The 6,093-nt window shown below is 38.5% G+C and overlaps 1 protein-coding gene across 5 annotated transcripts in view; it reads right to left on the bottom strand.

Annotated features, from left to right (window-relative positions):
* The window catches only part of CCDC73 (coiled-coil domain containing 73), a 221,504-nt gene that overhangs the window by 119,115 nt on the left and 96,296 nt on the right, over positions 1–6,093 (bottom strand). The gene's annotated exons all lie outside the window — the stretch shown is intronic.

Here is a 6,093-nt window from a genome sequence, read left to right as displayed (position 1 = left end):
GTATAACCGCAAAGTAAGCTTCAGAACCAGTGACAACCCCCTCGGCCCAGCAAGAGCCTCGATTTGTTATACAACATATTTAGTATAAAACTTGTCTAACTTGAATGAATCTAGAATTCATCAAGATTGTGAAATCACTGATTTCTTAGAGCACCCAATGTTGAGCTCTGTTCTTTAAACATAAAACAAACAAAAAAAAATGGATAGAAACATAACTGAAAAATGCTGATAGTACTTGAAAGGAAAATGTCTCAAAATTATTCCCATATATGCAATATTTTGTCTCATTCACCTTTTCCTATTCCTCTTACAACTTTTGGTGGTGTATTTTTTAATATTGTTTGATTGATCTGTTTTGTTTCTTTCCAGTTGACCATTAAATCTATTTTGACCCAAGGTCTTATACATAGTTAAATCCATATCCCCTTAAGTTACAATCAGGAAATGAAATGGAATATGGGTATGAAAAGGGAGTTGGGCTAGGAAAAAAAGACAAATACTCTTTTATAAGGCAATAGCTTCAGGAGGATAGATAATTCTACACAGAATATTCTCTTTTCAAAGTGCAAAAAAGAGAGAGAGAGCACAAACTCTTTGTCAAAGTGTTGGTATCTATTCATAATGTGCTCTCTGAGAGAATACATAGACTGGAGTGAAAACTCCCATAACAATAAAAACAAGAGCAACAGTGTCCTTGGTGACTTTGGTTTCCTGTTTACCTATGAAATTCTAATCATTTTTTCCTACTTCTCAGATTACTTATGTGCATGTGTACTTTCCTATATGTACAAGTGAGATTTTTAATGTAAAATGTTTGTAAGTACTTAACAAAAGGTCAATTTCATACTATTCATATTGTTTTTGTTCTAATTGAATGAGAGTTAAATTTTTATTAATTATTAGTTTTATTTGAAATATTGTGCATGGCATTTATACTATCACAGGAATGTCTAGAATTTCTGTAATTTTTCCTGAAAAAACTAGATTTTTCTGTGGATCCTGCATGTGTGACATTTTGGAATATGTTGACATATATTAATGCCTACCACCTTCTGTATTGTGTTGCTGCCAACATATTTTGCTTGTTTCCGTAACAGTTTAAGATAATTCAATACAAACATATCAGTATTTTCATTATTGGGAAAAAGCAACCCATTTTTGGAATGCTTTTTTTTTTATAAAGGATATTAATGGATTTCCTATTCACAGACACTTTTTTATAATTGTAAATAAACTTTATACTAATATTTACTGCTTGTTTCATTAAGCATTCTTCTTTCTCATATAATGGTATAAACTGACATATGCCATTACAGGAATTAAATATGTACAGCACATTGCATGTTTTCGAACCAATGTTCATTGCACAGTTTTGCTATACACCTTTCACCAGTGGACTATTTAAATGATTTGGCTGCAGTTGTGAAAGTGCCATTTTCTTTAACACATTTTTTTTAAAGATATAGCAACTTTATTTTTATTTTTGCATGGAAGAACTGGGGTGTAGGCCAGAGGTGTAGGATTCATCAGAGACAAGTGGAGACCAGAACAGGTGGATTTACTGAAATACACTGCTAAGGGGAGCAGTGGGAGAGACAGGAGAGGTCTGATGTGTCACAAGTGGGTTAGCTCCTTGGCCTGGAATCAAAGTCAGACCATAGCAATGATAAGGCTGATACATAACCTCTAGGCCACCAGGGAGGCCCTTTAACACAGTTTTGATATATAATTTATTGTTTGAAGCAAATTTATAATATACTGCCTTTTAAAATTCAATTTCTTTCTGTAGCCTATATTGATGCATAATTTAAAAGTCTGAAGAAAATATAGTAATGTAATACTATATTACATTCCTTTTAGGAGTAGTAGTACTTTTAGGTTAAGAGAAATTTAATAAATAATACAAAGTATCATACACATAAATAAACACTGATTATTATAAAATATTACTTCCTGTTAAACATTGAGAGTATCTGAAAACTTTCGGATCAAATTGGGTTATGCATAAATGTTAGTATTTATATTCGTTAAAATTATTTTAATCAAGACAATAAGAAGATAAGCTATAAAAAAAAGCTGTAAAAGACACATCTAATAAAGTAGTATTATCCAAATTATACAAAGAACTCTTAAAAATCAACAATAAGAAAACAAACAACCCAATTTAAAGAATGGGCAAAAGACCTGACAGGTAGAGATACCTCACCAAAGAAAATATACAGACACAAGTAAGCATATGAAGAGATTCTAACATTATATGTCGTTAGCAATAATTCAAAACAACAAAGACTTACTATCACATCACAATTAAAATGATCAAAATCTGAAATACCAGCACCAAGTACTGGTGACAATGTAAGGCAACAGACACTCATTCAGTGCCAGTGGGTAAGCAAATGGTACAGTAACTTTGGAAGACAATTTGGCAGTTTTTTTACAAAATTAAACATACTCTTATATATGATCTAACAACCATACTCCTAGTTACCGAAAGGAGTTGAACATTTATGTGCACACAAAAACCTTACACAAATACTGAGTTTTTTAGAGCATCCAATGTTGATCCAAATATTTAAAATAAATATATAAAAGTCAGTTTTATCCATAATTTCCAAAACTTGAAAACAGCCAAGATGTCCATTAGTGTGTGTGTGTCTAACTTTTTTATTTAACAATTCTGAAAGCTAGAAGTACAAGATCAAATCAACTGAGTTGGGGCCTCCCTGGTGGCCCAAGGGGTTAAGCACCAAACTATGAAGCAATCTGCAGCCACTGCAGCATGAGTTTGATCCCTGGCCAGCCAGAGAGCAACCCACATGCAGACCTCTCCAGTCTCTCCCACTGCTCCCCTCAGCAGTGTATTTCAGTCAGTCTGCCTGTTCCTTTGGTGAATCCTCTCATCCCCACATCACTGACCTATATCCCAGCTCTTTTATGCATAAATAAATAAATCTTAAAAAAAAAAATCAACTGAGTTGATTTCTTCTGAGGCTGAGGCTTCTCCTCAATTTGGTTTGTAGTCACCTTCTCTGTGTTTTCACACTATCTTCCTTCTGTGTGTCTGTATCTTTAATCCTCTCTTCTTGGGGCTACACCAATCCTATTGGATTATCGGATTGGATCAAATTAACAACACATTTTAATTTAATTACCTCTTTAAAGACACTGTCTCTAAATACAGTCACATTCTGAATGCTGAAGACAGGCTCCAACATATGAATCCCATGAGCACACATTTCAGTCCATAACACTGGCTTTCCTGTTGTTTTTGTTTACTAGTCTAGTTTCCATCATCTAGAACCTTTTCAAGTCTTTTTTTTCCCTCAATTCTGAGCTTTAGTGTGAGTTTTGATTTATTACTCCTAGCATCCAGTACCTCTTTTTTTTTTTTTTTTGGGACCCTCACCGGCCGCCGGGAACCAGCCGTTGTTGCAGAGGCTGTGGGCAGCCTCGCAGCCCAGTGCTCAACCACTGCGCAACCAGGGGAGTCCCTCCAGTACCTCCTTTCAATCTGGAGAGCTATGCCTCCCAACTTTAGAGAATTTTCTTGTATAATTTGTTGCTACTTCCTTCTCCTTTGTTTTCTTCACATTTTGCATGATTCCTGACAGTTGACTATTAGACTTCCTGGATTGATACACCATTTTCCATTTATTTCTCCTTCTGTTAAACTTTCACCATAATTTTCTATATTTTATCTTTCAATTCTACTAAAATCTATTGTTTAAAGATGGTCTTTTTTTTTAAGATTTTATTTATTTTTACGTAGAACTGGGGTACAGGCCAGAGATGCGGAGGTTGAGAGGATTCTCCACGGGAAGAGCGGGGAGCAGGCAGATGTACTGAAATACACTGCTGAGGGCAACAGCAGGAGAGACAGGAAAGGTCTGCTGCTCCATGTGGGTTGCTCCCTGGCCAGCCAAGGATGAAACTTGTGCTGAGTGGCTGGCGGTAGGTACTTGATAGCACTGTGTCTTGAACCTCTGTGCCACCAGGGAGGCCTAAATCTTGTGGGAACTTAACTGGAATTGCATGAGTGAATTTTTTTTGGTGTGTAGAATTTTAGAATAAGAATGAAATTGTTTCTCCACTGGACGGAGGATGCACTCATGGAAACAGAAGAGACTGGAGACATGTTGAACAAGAAACTGTGTTTCCCCAGAATTGGCAGAAATTTGGGAGCAGGTTTTGGACTGCCACAAGATTTTTGTGCTTCATTTATCTAGATGTTAACGAACTGAGAAATCCCATATCCCAAAATTGAATGTGATATCAAGTAATGATATGCTTAGTAATTGGTATACACGTACTAACATTAACATGCATGATAAATAATTAAGTAAACTCAAGATCTCGCCCAAACTACTTCCTTTACCAACATCTTACCTAAGGTTTTGGAAACAAAGAAGTAACCAAAACAGAAGAAAGGATATAAAACAGCTATGTAGGAAGATTTCGGCTCAGGCAGAGTATGCTTTAGTGGTCTCATGCCGAAGCTGTAGCTGAGAGTTGTGGAAGATTTGGGAATCCACATTCCGCCACCCTTGATTTGAGGCTCAGTCCTATAGCAGCAAAACTTCTGGAAAATATTTGCTTTGAGTTGTGTTTGCAAGCCACCAGGACAACAGCAGTATAACAGGGCTATCTTAGTAGTGAGATACTTTTTTTTTCTTTTCTTGCTGATGTTGGGGCAGTGGTGGTTGGCAGCAGCTGCAGTGGTGGTGTGTGCATGTGTAAACCTCTGAAGTGACTGTGCTTCTCACATGGATGCACTTATATTTCACCCACCTTAGCGATGTCGACTAGAACTGCAAGTTAGGAAGGGCAAGGGAATGTTTTCCATGACTTCGATATGTAATTCCCTGCTTAAAAGATTCTTTTTTTTTTTTTTAAGATTTATTTATTTTATACAAGCACTGGGTACAGTCAGAAGCGCGGGAGGGTGAGAGAATTCACCAGAGCCAGAGCGGGGAGCAGAGCAGGCAGAAGGACCGAAGTACACTGCTGAGGGGAGCAGCAAGTGGCAGGAGAGGTCTGAGCGCCATGTGGGACCCTCCTCTGGTGGCTGGGGAGCAGCCGGGGATCGAACCTGTGCTTCAGAGGCTGAGGGGCAGCTTCGCAACCCAGCGCTCAACCACTGCGCCACCGGGGAGGCCTCCTGCTTAAAATATTCTAACGGCCCTTTATTGTGAAGAAATATTTAAAGTAATTAAGTATTTGAGCATTATTGCTAAATATGGGACTATTTGAATGTCAGAATAAATAAATATGGTAATGAATTGTAATCCTGTGTTCAAGGATCCATAGGCAGACATCACATTGATCGTTTGATACAAGAACACACAGGTTACAGAATTTAATATGCTGGTGGTTACAATTTGTTGAAGGAAAAGAATAGACAATGGAAAAAGGCACACCGTGCAGAGTATAAGGGACACTAGGTGCAAACTTATAGTTGTCCTCTTCTAGTGGAGTCCTGTGGACATTAATCATGTGAAGTATTGCCAACCAGGGAAGCTCACCTGAGACTTGGTGACCATGGTTTTTGTTGGGTTCAGTCACGTAAGCAAGGCTGACTGCCCTATGACTGTCCTTAATCCTCCAGCCTCTCCAGAGGTCAAGCTGATATTGTGTGATCCAAAATCCCCACCATAAATCACATTGTTAGCATAAACTATCAGGTGTGACCAAGGTCTCAGGTAAACAAAGACACTCGTAACAGGCAGGATCTTTTTTTTTTTTTTTTTTTTTTAAGGATCATTTTTTTTAAAGATTAATTTATTTATTTATACAAGCACTGGGTACAGTCAGAAGCACGGGAGGGTGAGAGGATTCACCAGAGCCAGAGCGGGGAGCAGAGCAGGCAGAAGGACCGAAGTACACTGCTGAGGGGAGCAGCGGGCGGCAGGAGAGGCCTGTGTGCCATGTGGGACCCTCCTCGGGTGGCCGGGGAGCAGCCGGGGATCGAACCAGCGCTGCAGAGGCTGCGGGCAGCTTTGCAACCCAGCGCTCAACCGCTGCGCCACCAGGGAGGCGCAACAGGCAGGATCTTATAAGTCACTGCACAAGAGCCTGGCAAGAGTCCAAACTTTC

Source organism: Talpa occidentalis, unplaced genomic scaffold (assembly GCF_014898055.3).
Source record: "Talpa occidentalis isolate TD23 unplaced genomic scaffold, MPIMG_talOcc4v2.1 talOcc4.3, whole genome shotgun sequence".
Lineage (NCBI taxonomy): Eukaryota > Metazoa > Chordata > Mammalia > Eulipotyphla > Talpidae > Talpa > Talpa occidentalis.
The sequence above is the reverse complement of the archived record's forward strand: the minus strand, read 5'-3'. Positions and strand labels throughout refer to the sequence as shown.